Raw genomic sequence first — 15,572 nt, 5'->3', positions numbered from 1 at the left:
TGTATCTCATAGGATAACAACATTCTTCTTTGAATGAATAATATAACTAAGACTAAAAGACTTCATTTGCTTTACCTTATAACTAGAAAATCTGCTGAATTTCATAAAGGTCTTTTTGCAATTAATAGTGCAGTTCTAGGAAGAAATGACTCTAGAAGAATCTTCCATTGACAGACTTTTTTTGTCTTTTTCTTTTTTATCGGTACCGGGGATCAAACTCACGACTGCCTGCTTGCAAGGCAGGCGCTTATGCCACTGAGCTAAATCCCCAGCCCCACATTGACAGACTTTTAAGAGAACAACTTTGTGTACAGCATCATTCCATCCTCTTCACTGTCTTCTAATTTCTCTGCCCCCAATTGCTAAGCACTCAGAGTTTTCATGTTAAGTCATTAGCTTTGCAAAACACTCCACAACAAAGGATGTTGTACTTTAACCAGACTTTTCTTCCTTCTTCACATGCCTTTCATTAACTGTACTCTGCTAAGCAACATAACAGCTAAATACGTAGTCCTGCAATTACTGAGAGCATGAGCTCTGGGGTCAAACACTGGAAACACTGAGAACTCACTAAGCTTCTCTGTCACTACATTAACTCATTTGTAATATAGAAATATGGTCTTAGCTACTTCCCACATCATTGGCACACAATATCTGACACTCACAACTTGAAGGAGGAGTTGGCTTACAGTTCCAGCCCATGGTTATCTGCTCCAAGGCAGGAACAGGATGACAGATGAACGTGGCCGAAGAAAATGTACTCCATTAATGGCAGCTAGGATGTAGAGAGAGAAATGAGGAGCTGGGAACAAGAATATTCTCTTTCAGGTCACTCTGCCAGTGACCCATTTCCAACTAGACCCTACTGCCTGACAGCATATTTAGTTACTGGACTATGGATGAGTATAGAGTTAACGAATAAGTGCTACCATGATCTAGTCACCTTCCAAACCAAAGAGGCTTTGTGAGTCATTTTAGATATAAACCCTAATATATATTTTGTATACTTTTCTGACTTATTAAGAAGAAAAATTAAAATAATGTATTTATATAAAGAATGTATCACACATCTGGTATATATTAAGTGCTCAATAAATAGTAGTTATAAAGGCATCAACATTTTCCTACTAAAATCTGGTAAGAGCTTTCCTAGTTTTTCCCTGCACTTCTGCCCCCTTTGATTTTATTTCTTTCTTTTCCTTTTTGTTTTCTTCTCTTTTTTTCTTTGTCTTTTTGAGACAGTGTCTCACTATGCAACTTGGGCTGGCCTTGAACTCACTTTATAGCCCAAGCTGGTCTTGAACTTGCAATGATCCTTCTGCATCAGACACCCGACTGCTGGGATTACAGGAGTGAGACATCATGCTCGGGATCCCCTTTGCATTTTAAACAACAACCTTATCAAAGAGAATCTCTGCGAAAGCCCTTTATTTTTACACCATAGCCAGAATGATCTTTCCAGAATATAAATTGGATCACTTTCTTCCTGTACTTAAATTTTTTCTCATTATTACTTCCTTGCTTGCAAGATAAAACCCCCACTCTTTCAATGGCATAGTTTTGTATTCGGTAAATCTTAAAGAGATGATTTACGTACTGTTTTAGTTGTCATAAATACCAAGAAAATATTTAATGTGCAGAAACTAGGGACACTAAATTTCCTAGAACTTTGCCTTTCCAAAGTAGCAATCTCTACTTTCAGAATTGTGTCACTCTGACACTTGTGGCACTCGCCTTGAAAAACACCTCTGTCAAATTTTACAGCTTCTCTCACCGTTCCCTTGCCCTCTACACTCCAGCCACCCTGGTCTTATTTCTACTCCTCCACCGCACTTTGGACTACTGTTGTTTCTGACTGGAACACAATTTTTTCTGATGAGTCCCCTAACTCCTACTGACCTTTCAAATCTCAACTTAAATAGTGTTTCTTTATGGAGGCTTTAATAAATTCCCTGTTAGAATATACACTTCCTTTGAACTCTGTTCCTTTTCTTCAGAGTATTTCTTCCAGTTTATAATTATGTCCCCCATCTTGTAATTATTTGATTAATGTCAGTCTCACCCAGGAGATCACAGTCTCCAAGAAAACAGGCATCACATCTGTTTTTGCTCACTATTGTATCCTAGCACCTAGCCTAATGCTTAACTACTGTCTGTCTCACTTTCTTGAACTGAGTGGCCACATAAGTAGTCCTAACCTTATCAAGTCCCAAGGGACAGAAGGAAACTTTCACCTTGCTCTGATTTTAGGGAATCTTAGAAGAGCTGGCTCCCACTGAACTCTTTGAGGTGAAGGGGAACTTGATACAGTAGGAAGATTATTCCCTTTAGTTATTCACCTTGTATTCAAGCTTATACGAATACATGGTAACCAAATTTAGCAGTGTAGCAGAATACACGCAAAAGTCAGTACATTGCTATATAGTGAACTCACTAAAACAGCAATTAGAAAATCAGTACAATTCACAATACCATAAAAATTAAATATTTAGGTACTAACTTAACTAAGGAAGTAAAACACCTCTACAATGAAAATCACATCACTCTGAAAAAGAAAATAGTGGAGGACATCAGAAATTGGAAAGATATCCTGTGTTCCTGGATAGGAGAACCAACATAATAAAAATGGATATACTCCAAAACTATTATACTATTAATGTTAATACTATTAACTATTAATGTTATCCTAATAAAAATACTGATGTCATTTCTCACAGAGCTGTAGAAAATAATTCTAAAATTTTTATGGAATCACAAGAGATTCAGAATAGCAAAAGCAATGCTTGGTCACAAAAGCAAAGCAGGCAGCATCACAATCCCACACATGAAATTATACTGTAAAACTACAGTGATCAAAATAATATAGTACAAAATGAAAAATAATATAGTACTGGGACAAAAACAGGCATATGAATCAATGGAAGAGAACAGAATAAGCCAAAACAATCCCAGACACGTACAACTATTTGATCTTTTATGATGGAGCCCAAAACATACACTGGGGAAAAAATAACAGCTTTAATAAACAGTGCTGGGTGAACTGGATATTCATGTGATGCACGTCTAGTATCAACCGACATTGCCCACTGTGTGCTAAATTAAAATCAGAATTGATTAAAGATCTGAATGTTAAAAGAGAAACACCTAATCTACTGGAAAATAATTGAGGACATAGGCACAGGCCAGGGCTTTCTGAACAGAACCCCAGTAGCACCAGAAATAATACTTAGACTCAACAAAAGGAATTAAATCAAATTAAAAAGCTTTATACAGCAAAGAAAACAACCAACAGAGTGAAGGGACAATTTACAGGATGGAAAAAATATTTATCAGCTATTACATGAATAGAGGACTAAAGTCTCAAATATATAAAGATCTCAAAAGAATTAGGTCATCCAAAAGAGAAGACCCAGTCAAAAAAATTGGGTAACCAAAGTAAACACTTCTCAGAAGCACAAATGTCCAATAAATACATGAAAAAATGCTCAGAATCACAGGCCATCAGAGAATGCAAATTAAAAATACACTAATATACCATCTTACCCCAGGAAGAATGGCTACCAACAAAAAATGTAATAATAATGAGTGCCGGAGACAATGTGGTAGAAAATAACTCATCTACAGTATTGGTGGGAATGTAAACTAAGAAACCACTGGGATATTCAGTATGGAGAGGCCTCAAAAAGCTAAAAACAGAAATTTCATTTGGCCCATCTTTTCTCCTTCCAGGTGTCTTCCCAAAAGTGTCAAAATCATAACATTACAGAGTTATATGCGTACCCATGTTTATAGTAGCACAATTTATAATAGTTAGATCTTGGCAATATCATATGTATCCACCAACAGATTAATAGACAAGATAAATATATTTTTACATAATGAAGTATACTGCATTGGGAAAGATAACCTTGAAGTATTCCTAAGAAAATGGATGCAACTTGAGAACAGCATTAAGTGAAATAAGTTAGACACACAGCTTAAATATCACATGATTTTTCTTATATGAAAAACAAATATATAAATGGACAAATAAAAAGCAAAGTATAAGAGAGATAAATAGGAAGTAGGGAGAATTTCAAATACTCACACAAATTACATATTTCATTGTTTCAAGAATATTTTCATACATACAGTAATTTGTTTCATTTACACTGTTAATCTTAGACTGATGAAAAGAAAGTTTTGTGTTATCTGTTTGTTTCTTTGTTGTTAGAATCTTTTTGGTGTATGTTTGTGGTGGTGCACACCTGTAATACCCAGAGTGGAATGGTAAGACAGGAGGGTCACAAGTTCAAGCTTAGCCTCGGCAAATTAGCAATTTAATAAGGCCTTATCTCAGAAGTCTCCGAATTTAATAATAATAATGATGATAATAAATAATTGTCCATATAGTTCATGTGAAGGTCCTGAATTTAGTCCTGAGTGCCAGAAAGAAAGAAACAAATCAAGACAATAGGCTCCTTCAGCTCTATGTGGATTGGAATTGATGTGTTTGGGTTTTTTTTTAATTCCATAATTCGGTGAGAAAGACAGATAAAGAGTTAAAGAGGAACCACTGACAAAGTAGAAACACACTGCATATATGTTAAACCAAGGGGACAGTGATCCCAGAGAGTGAAGAGATTGCAGACACACAACTCAGATCATCTCTTCCTGACAGTCTAGGAAGTTCAGACGGGCTGGGGGACAGTGGCTTCGTTGTTGCGGTGTCATTATGAGAATGTCTGCTATTTGAAAACATTTACTGGACTTCTCAGAAGTAGCACTGAGCTGAATTTATAGTTTGAATACCCAGCAGTGCCAAACAATAATGTACGACTGAATTTAGGTGGAGAAAACACTTGACCTTCCACAACATGCTTTCTAACTTCCTTGACTCAAAGAATGAGCTCTGGGGCTGTGGATTTAGCTCAGCGGCATAAGTGCCTGCCTTGCATGTGGGTGGTCATGAGTTCGATCCCCGGTATTGATAAAAAAGAAGAAAAAACAAACAAAAAAAAGCATAAGTTCTGAACTGCTACCCTGTACTTCCTCTGATTTTTGGTTAAGATTTTGACTAGAACCAGCAATTTGAAGCCTTTTCCCTGAATATTTCACATGGGCACTTTGGCATTGCTCCTGGACTATTAGCCAGTATGTGCAAAACTTATGATACAAGCCCATCAGTTCTACTGAACTTGTGTTTTGGAAACACCGAGATTTTTTGGCACTGAAGTTCTTTGTGATTCATGTGATTTTAACACAGATGGGAAAATGAAAGACTTTCTAATTTTTAAATCCTCTTCACGCTGGAACACAAATGCATATCACCAAGCAAATATCTGTGAATTATCGTACTTTATTTGGAGCTTTGAGCTCACACACAAATATAATAATCAAAAGCTTCAACAACTTTTCCCATAGTTTTTAGTCTTTTTTAAATTTCCTACCATGTTCTTACTATACAATTTTATAAAATGGTACTCATTTTTAAAATAAGAATTCTCATCAATACTATTTTCCAAGGTTTCCCTTCAAAAGGAAGAAAAAGCATAAATATTTTCATTTAAAGACATAGTTATTGGTCTATCATATACAAATTTAAAATAGAGAATGGAATTTTAAAAGTCCAGTTTGCTCGTCCTTTATTCCCACTCCAACTCACCCCTTCTCCCCCCAAAAACCCTCACATTACCCAGAAGACCGCAAACAACTTTGGCCTTTTGAAAAATGTTATTTAATAAAAATCATAGCATGGACTGTTCAGAATGATTTTAAATGTAGCCAGATAAAACAGCCCTTTAGTATCTCCCCTCTCAGGCCAGCAAGACTTCAGCTAATCCCACAGTGTGGAGGAGCGATGTTACACAGTAAAGATATTGTCCCTCCAGACTGACCTCTCCAAGGGCTTTCATCAATATTTCCAACCTAAACTCTTTGGTTTCTCGTATCTTACTTACCAAACTGATTCCATCAATGAAAAATGCTATGTCAGAGCCAGATGGAATGAAATTTTCTTTGATTGTGTACCTTATCACTAGAATGAGGGATATTAGCTTTTTTTAAAAAAATTGTTGATTCATTCAACAAATTATTATTGAGGAATCAAAACATTCCAGACACTGTTCCATGCAGTGTGAATAAACTAAGGAAGTATGTCTGGCATAAGGAAGAACAGGCGTAAAAACCCTGAGACAGGAGTATGTGCTGAATATTGTAAAGAAATGCCAATTCTGTGCCAGTGTAAAGAGGATACAAGAAACAAAGGGGAAAGTAATAGGATGTGAAATCAGAGAGGTAACTAAGAAGAGAACAGAAACAAACAAACAAACAAAACTTTCCCAGGTCCTGAGTGTGAGCTGGGGAGTACAGGAGAGTATTGAACAGAGGAGCAATCTGAGATAACTTTTACTTTTAAAGGATCATTTTGTTGATTGAAGAAAAGGTGGAGCAGGTCATGTGTTAGGTATAAAGGACAGAAGCATCCAGGCCAGTTAGGAGGCTATTGAGATAATTCAGATGAAAAGAGTTGGATACAAGTGACCAGCAGGAGAGGAGGCAGTAAAAAATACTGCCTAAGTTCTAGATAGGTTTTGAAATATATGATATATGTATATATTATATATTTTTTTAAAATTTTATTTAAAGGGAAAAAAAACAAGACAAAAAAGGGTAAAAATAATTCAGAATGTCAAAAACTAAACAGTAAGAAATCGCTAGTTGATAAATTACACATCGTCCTCTTAGAAATAGCTGTTCAAGTTACAAAATCAAAGCATACAAAGCGGACCTTGAGTGAGACTGAAAACAGTTCTGTTTATATACATGTTTGAAGTGTATATATATGAGATGAGAGAGGAAAGATAAGTAAGGATTCATTTGTTTACCCAATAAATATTTACTGAATGCCTACTATGTGTCAAGCACTCTGCTGTATGTTTTGGATGTAATAATCAACAACACAAACAAAAAATTTCTACCTTCATGGAGCTTAATCTCTAATGGATAATAGCAGCTAATATTTTTAGTACATCCTATGCTTTATCATTTTGTTTTCTTAACTCATTTAATTCTTACTACAATTTAACCAGGTATACATATATCATATTATCCCCATTTCATAGATGAATAGATTAAGGCACAGAGGAAGTAGTTCCTTGAGTTCTCACAGTCTGTGTTGTAGCAGAGCTACGTTTCAAATCCAGGAACTTCTGCTCAAGAGTCAAAATCAAATTATTCCACTCCACTGCCTCTTTATCGGGCCAGTATTCCACAATAAGAAAACATTTCTAATTGTTTTATTTTTATTCCCCTATTTGTTTTTGCTTACCATGTTTTATAATTGATTTCCACAGAACACTAGGGGTATCTTACTGACCAATGTTTGTAGATTTTTCTGGGAGTAGCTCATGCTTTTAGCAAGCCTGATAAACCTCTGTCTTTAGACATTCCCGTGGATAACTAAAGCTAACATTAATATGACACTGTCACACAATATTTTGTGTCAAATAACACAGGACATTCTTAGGAAGTATTCACTCAGATCTTTCTGTGCCCGGCTGCTAACTTATATTTAGAATCCAGAACTTTTTAATGGCAACTTTAGTCATTCCTCCCAGTCTGAGGGAAACTGATACCAGGAATTTCTGAGGGCACCAAAATCTATAGATGCTCAAGTGCCCTATATAAAATGGTGTCCTATCTGCACACGTTCTAGCTCATCCTTCTATATGTGATAAATCCTCCCTTGGTAATGTACCATACCTCACACCATGTAAAAAGCTGTCACACTGTATTGCTTAGGAAACAACAAGAAAAGTTGTGCGTGTTCATATTTTCAACTATTTTCCTCCACACGGACTAAAAGAAGAAATTTTTAAAGTTAACATCTCCTCTGCTATTTTATGAAACAAAGATCACTCGGTGTCAATTATTTCAGAGAACATCTTGTACTGTCTTCCATCAGTATAACCTTTCCTCCTCCACTGAAGATGCTAAAATCCTGAGTTCCAAGTCCTTTATATAAATAGTATAATATTTGCATATTATCCCGTATAGTTTAAATTATCCCCAGGTGACTTGCAATACCTGATATAATGTAGACACTATGCAGTTGTTATACTGTATTGTTTAGAGAATAATGAGAAAAGCTTGCACATATTTTATAGAGAAACAATGTTTCTCAAATGTTTTTACTTGTATTACTTGTACTACTTTAATTGGTACTTTTTTAATCTATTTCTATATATGATTTGGCACAGTCTCATGCAGCTATGTGTCCCATTTCTCCAAGTTCATTTTATAAGCTCACTAAGGTTACAAGCACTGATTTATGTTTTTACTTCACAGCAGCTTCAGTTATGAGGATTGGCCCACAACTGAGTGTCTAATAAGAGCTGACTTGCTGCAATCAATGAAATGCTTTAAGAATCTGCTTATGATTCTGGATTTCATCCAAAACAAGATTGATATCACAGTTGCAGGTAAAATAATAGCTGCTGCTTCTTTCAGACTTAATTTGTGCTTGATGCTGTGCTAAATGTTTCTCCATCTACTATCTTATTTAATTCTGCTTTAGGTACTCATTATATTCCCCATTTTTTAGATGGAAAAAATATACGGTAAGGCTTTTTTTTTTTTTTTTTGCAGTACTGAGAACTGAATTCCCAGACCTTTGCTCTGAGCTACACCCCCAGCTCTCTTAATTTTTTTTTTTTTTTTGAGACAAGATCTCACTAATTCAGTCTGGGCTTGAACTTGTAATCCTCTTCCTTCAGCCATAGAGAGTGCTGGAATTATAGGTGTGTGTCACCATGTCCAGCTAGTTTAGTACATTTTGATGTATGTATGCACATATTAAATTATCATCAAGCCAGATGGATATATCTATCACCTCAAAAGTATTCATGATTCTTTGTGAGCCTTTTCACCATCATTTTCTGTTTCCCACCCTACTTCCTAGCACAAAATACTTTTTGATTAGGAGAGGCAGTAATTTACAAAAGCATGAAATGAAAACACCAGCTTTATCCTTAATATACTGAATTTATTCGACTAATGTTACAATTTGCCATTCAGTGGCTTGAGGTTGCCAACATTGAGCTTCAACTTCAGATTGACTTCTAAGCTAAGTACAACAGGAAAAATGATAATAAATTCTGAAAAAATTAGGAAGTTAACCTAAGAAGTCAGCTTAACAATCAATTTCTTCTTTTTAGGAATAAAAGATGTGAATTACTTATCAGATAAACTGAAACCCAGGGGATTTGGCTCTTATGTGTTAGGAAAAAGAGGATTGTTATTCAAAAGCTTTTGAAATACCTCTCTATAGCCCACTAGAGATAGTTCCAGTATATGACAGAGGTAGCAGTGCCTGTCAACAGCTAAATTCATTTTAAAAAAATACCAAGCCATTCATGTGATGAATGTACCTAGAAGTCATAGATTGCCACCAAGTTCCTAAATATATGATGCATAGGAGCCCTAAAAGGTTTTTTTTTTTGTCAAACTGATTTGTCTATCAGATTTGCTTGCTTACTTGTGCATCCTCCAGTGACACATTAACCTAACACTTTTACTTTAAATGGGGAAGAAACCTGAGAGTGAAAAAGATCAGGAGAACATCCTGACCTTGACAATCGACTGCCCTTGGCCACTGTCACCCACCTATCAATTCGTAGCCTTGCTTATGAAATGGGATGATGAGCAAAGAAGATTAACCTCATTTAAATGGTGAGAGAATTCAAAGCAGTATAATGTAACTATATATGTTCGAATTGCTATCTTGTAAGGGATGCTATGGGTGAAGATGGACAGGTAGATGGACAAGACTACCTGAAGGGGGAGCTGTAAACAGTCTCACAGGAAAGGGGGTAAGCATTCCAAATGCATCTAACCACTAGCAAAATCACTGGATTAGAAGCAGGAATGAGTGTCACAAATGCAATAGATGTAGAAAGAGAAAGTATAATTTCCATCACTGAAGGTCTTTAGGAGCCCTGCATTGCTGACTTCGAAGAACAGAGATACACATAAAAGAGAGGGAAAGGGCGATACAGAGAACAGATGAGGTCGAGAGTAGGTGCCAATTAATTCTTCTGTTTTCTTATCATATTTAATGGCAATCAGATATCTGGGTCTTTTATTTTAAGATAAGCCCTGTCTACCTATCACAAATTCTGCTTTGAATGGCTTCTATTAGCAGCAACAGTTAGCATAAAAGAAAATAGTAAGCAAGGAGAAAAAATTATGCAAACATTTCCACTATATTATCTGAACAAAAGACAGAAATATTCCAGGATGGCAAATATTCAAGAAGATCTAACCCCTCTGCAGTAAGTTATCTGGTAGTCAAGCACGTTGATCCTCAACTCTTCCACTTAAGGGGTAAATAGCTCATACAGAAGCCCATAAAGCAATGAATCATTTAACAAAATAGAGGAAAATAATCTTCAATTATGTTCCATTGATTGAGAAGAGATGGAATCTTGAGTTCTCAAATGGAGATATGAAGGGATGACCTGGTGAAACCAGGAACACAGTCACTAAATTCTGAAAAGCATTTTTTGCCAATGGAAGAGACCACTGCATCCTCAGTTGGAATGGCCACTTGATCCCTGTCTAAGAGGCTTAATCTTGCATTCCCCAAAGAAACTGTAATAGTCTCCTCTGAAGCGTTACCTTAGAGATCAATGCTGAGTGACCCATTCTCACCACCCTTCTTTAGTTCTATGCTGATAGACTAAGTACAAACAGAATCCCAAAATGAAATACAATCTATGAACCATAAGAAGCTACAGTATTCAAAAATAACTACTTGAATTTTCTAATGTATCAAGACAGAAATCCAGGAAATATGTAGGATTGAAAATCAAAGGTGTGGCATAATACTCTAAGGAACATAAAGTTGGATATGGACTGATTTACTGATATGGATTAAGCAGAGAATGATGTTGCAACTTGCAGATCAAAAAAAGATGCTATTAGTTTGTGTATTTGGTTTGCTCAAACAAATGTCAAAAGATTCCTCCATGAGCAAATTAAAAATGCCAAACTTACTTTAATATCTTGTAGTGAAAGAGATTTAAAAGTGTACAGAGACTAAAACTTTTGAGTGGATTTTTCATTTAAGACCTTCTCCCCCGTTTTTGAAAGGACTAGAAAGCATCTTTCACTGTGACTGAAAAATAAATATGTGAGAGGATCCTCAGCATCCTTGAAGACTTCTGTGATTACTTTTCTCTGCTGACTTCATAGTAGAAACTTCAGTAAATTGGGAACTCTTAAATACAATGGCTATAATTGAGTCTCAGAATACCAGGGACCAGCTGTAATACTCGCCCTGAAAAGCAACATGGGAATAGACATAAAAGACAGAAGAGTTAAAGCAGCAATTGCAATAATCTGATTTATGCAGATCTATAGTATTAACTAGATGATCATGGAGTTCCTAAAAGTGAAATAGAAAGGAAGACTAATAAAGGGTTACTTGAATGGTATAAGTAGGAAAGTTCTTGGTCAAGTGAAAAAGTCTAATTGGATTTCAAAATCAGCCAATCAATCCCCTATCTTCAGTCTGTTTATAAACTAAAAATTGTCTGAGTGAAGGGGAAGTCAAGTCCTCTTTAAAAAGGACTCCAGCCCATTATCATAAATTACAGTGTTAATATTTCTCCCAAGTGTTCCCAAAGTGATCCATGGCCTTTTGCCAAGATAGCTGTATATCTATAGCAAAAAGGAAATAATTAGACAGTTCAGGAAGTATAGAAACACCAGCTCAGAACTGACAATAGTTCCAAAATGTCATTGTGGCCCACTAGTCAGAGTAGGGGCTTATGAAAGTCAATTTTTCAATGCAATTTTAGCTCATGTGTGTTTTACAGTGGTTTCCTGAACCCATTGTGTGGTTGTTTCCCCTGATCTGGAATACATAATTGGACTAGATATACTCAAGCAGCTGGAAGAATCACCATTTGTCTTCCTTGACCTGTATGTAAGGGATGTTATTGTGGGGAAAGCCAAGCAGACATCACTAGAACATCCTCTTCCTTAGAAAATAGTAAAGTCAATACCCCATTCCTCTAGGGATAGGGATTGTACTAATTATTCAAGGACTTGAGAGATGCAGGAGTGGCAGTTACTACCACAAATCATTCAACTTGTCCATTTGGCCTTCGCAGAAGACAGATTTTGAAGAATAACTGGATTATTGTAAACTTAACCAGGTGATGACTCTGATTGTAGTTTCTGTACCAGATGTGATTTCACTTCTTAAGAAAATTAACATATCTCTTAGTGCCTGCTATACAGCTACAAATGTTTCAAATATACTTTTCTCCTCTCTGTCAATAAGAACCATCAGAAGCAAGCTCCTTTCAGCTGGCAAGGCTAGAAATACAGATTCATGGTGCCATCTACCTAACTATATGACAACGCAAAAGCCAGCATCATATTAAAAGACAAAAAATGAAAGCTTTTACTCTAAAATCAGGAACAAGACAAGGGTGTCCATTATCACCACTCCTATTCTATATAGTGCTGGAAATACTATCCAGAGAAATTAGAGAAGAGAGACAAATAAAAAGAGTAAGGACAGGAAAAGAAGTAGTTAAATTATCATTATTTGCAGATGACATCATACTCTGCATAGAAGACCCCCAAAACTCCATTGAAAGACTCCTAGGCATAATAAATAAATTCAGTAATTAGCTCTATACAAAGTCAACACTCAAAAACAAATAGCATTCCTTTACACAAACAATAGACTCACTAACAGAGAAATGAGAGAAACCACACCCTTCACAACAGCATCCAAAAAAATGAAATACTTAGGAATCAATGTAACAAAAGAAGTAAAAAGATCTATTCAGTGAAAACTATAGTACCCCAAAAAAAGAAATTGAAGAGGATCTCAGAAAATGAGAAGACATTACTTGTTCATGGATAGTAAGAACAAATATTTTGAAAATGGCCATTCTCTAAAAATTGTTATACAGATTAATGTAATCCCAATCAAAATAGCACAGATCTAGAAAAATCATTCCTGAAATTCATCTGGAACCAAAAAAGAACTGGAATGGCAAAGGCAATTCTGGGCAACAAAGGCAAGACAAGAGGCATCACAGTCCCTCACTTGAAGTTATACTACAAAGCTACTGTAATAAAATCAGCATGGTACTAGAATAAAAACAGACCTGAATATCAGTGAAATTGATTAGAAGATATAGCTACAACTACAAACAAACTTAGTCACCTTATCTTTGACAAAGGGGCCAAACACATTCACTGGAAGATAGTCTCTTTAATAAGTGGTGCTGGAAAAACTGTCTCTCCATATGCCAAAAACTAAAACTAGACCCATGCTTAGCACTATGTACTTATCAAAAGTCAAAATGGAGCAATGATCTAAATATTAAAACAGAAACACTAAATCTGCTGGAAGAAAAAGTAGGTAAAAATCTTGAAGACATAGTGGTAGGCAAAGAATTCATGAAAAAAATCAAACCACACAGGAACTGTTTCCTTGAATCAATAAATGGGATCTGATCTTCTTAAAAAGTTTTTGCTGTCGCTTTGTTTTGCCATATTTGACTGTATTCTTCCCCCCCCCCAAAGAAAGTAATAAGCACTAAGGAGTAATAAAATCCAAGATGTGTAAATTTTGTTGTAAAAAAGAGAGGGAAAAAAAAAGAAAAGAAAAAGAGCTCTAACGGATATAACAGCAAGTGTGTTTGGGGGTGTTAAATAGCTGACTTTATCAATGTTTTTGGAACATTGAACACAGCTGTTTGCAGTCTCCCTGTTTGAATGTCCACCTTGTGTTCTTTGATACTGTGATTTGGGGAACTATTTTCAAGAAGATAGTGTGTAATCTACTAGCAGGTGATTTCTTACTGTTATGTTTTTTTGTTTTGTTTTGTTTTGTTTTGTTTTGTTTTGTAGTTCTGTATTGCGTGTACCCTTACGCCGCTTTGGTTTGTTTTGTGTTTTTCTCTTTTTCCTCTTAAATAAAAAAAAAAAAAGTTTTTGCTGTCAAAAGAAATCTCCAGCAGAGTAAAAAGGAAACTCATGAATTTTGAAAAAATCTTAGTCAACTGTCCATCAGACAAAGCACTTCTGTCTAGAACATATAAACAGTTTTTAAAACTCAGACCCCCGAAATTCAAAACCCAATCCAAAATTGGGCATTTGAGATGGATACACAGTTCTCAGATAAAGAAATACAAATGGCAAATAAATACTTGAAAAAATGTTCAGCATCATTGGCTATTAGAGAAATACAAATTAAAACCACATTGAAATTCCGTCTCACTCCAGAAAGAATGGCCAGGGTAAAGAAAACTACCAACAACAAATGCTGGAGAGGCTGTGGGGAAAAAAGAACACTTCTCACTGTTGGTGGGAGTGTAGACTGGTGCAACCACAATGGAGGTCAGTCTGGAGATTCCTCAGAAAGCTGGGAATAGAAGTCCCATTTGACCCAGCTATTCCACTTCTGGGCATATTCCTAGAATTGAAAACATCATATCACAGTGATATCTGTACACCCATTTTTATAGTAGTACAACTTGTAATAACCAGATGTTGGAGACAACCTAAATGCCTATCAACTCAGGAATAGATATAAAGATGCAATTTTATACAGTGAAGCAGTACTAAGCTATAAAAATGATCACATTGAGATTTATATAAATAAATGGATGTGACTTGAGAACATACTCATAAGTGAAATAAATCAAACTAATGTGTAAATTCTATATTGTCTTCCTAGTGTAAGAAATGTTAACAGTACATAAGACAAAAAATCCTCCACAAATACTGTAAAAGAGTAAGAATCTGCTCAAAGGCAAAAAACACAATAATACCTTAGGGAAAAAGAAAAAAAAAGGAAGGGTAAAGAAAAAATATCTAAATTTGTATAAACACACTTAAGATAGTTAAGATGATTGTGCTACAAATTCTATTAGTTTTTGGAACAAAACAGTTAACAGATGTATCTCCAAATACATCTATACTCTAAAAAATGGCAAGATTTCCTTTTATAAAAAATGATTAATAATATGCAATATCTTATTGATTGTCAAAGACTATTTTGATTCTTTAGGACTTTCTATGTATACAATCATGTCATCAGCAAATATAGCTTTCTTTCTTTTCACTTTGAACACATTTTACTTTTGTCTTACTTAATTTTTCTCAGTAGAAATATTCTAGAAATATATTAAATAGCAGTGGATAAAGCATGTATCCTTGTATTTTTCTTGTTCTTAGAAGACAAAAGCTTTCAACTTTTCCCCTATTTCTGATATCAGGTGGGAGTTTCACATATAGCCTATATTCTGTTAAGATATATTCCTTCTATATTTATTTTTAGTGTTTCTGTCATAAAAAGATGTTAATGTTAAATTTTATGAGTTGCATTTTTCTATCTATTAGATGACCATATGGTTTTAGCCTTTCATTCTGTTGATGTAGTGTGTCAAAATGATTAATTTTTATGTAACATATCTTCCATTCATCCCAGAATAAACCCCATTTCTCATGCTGCATGGACTTTTTAATGTGATGTTGAATTTGGTTTGCTAATATTTCAT

General features: G+C 35.2%; 1 protein-coding gene across 2 annotated transcripts in view; it reads left to right on the top strand.

Annotated features, from left to right (window-relative positions):
• Trpc5 (transient receptor potential cation channel subfamily C member 5) overlaps positions 1 to 15,572 on the top strand; it is a 301,642-nt gene that overhangs the window by 79,670 nt on the left and 206,400 nt on the right. The window contains exon 2 of one of the 2 annotated variants that reach the window (XM_023564159.2): positions 8,332 to 8,462. The gene's annotated coding sequence lies outside the window, so the exon portion shown is untranslated. Of the gene's footprint in view, positions 1 to 8,328; positions 8,463 to 15,572 lie in introns of both variants that reach the window. The other variant, XM_003467566.5, reaches the window with a different exon arrangement.

The sequence above is a fragment of the Cavia porcellus genome, unplaced genomic scaffold (assembly GCF_034190915.1).
Source record: "Cavia porcellus strain 051 isolate PalLab524CR breed Dunkin Hartley unplaced genomic scaffold, mCavPor4.1 scaffold_3, whole genome shotgun sequence".
In the NCBI taxonomy this organism is placed as follows: domain Eukaryota; kingdom Metazoa; phylum Chordata; class Mammalia; order Rodentia; family Caviidae; genus Cavia; species Cavia porcellus.
Note: the sequence above shows the minus strand (reverse complement) of the source record. Positions and strands in the feature narration are given on the sequence as shown.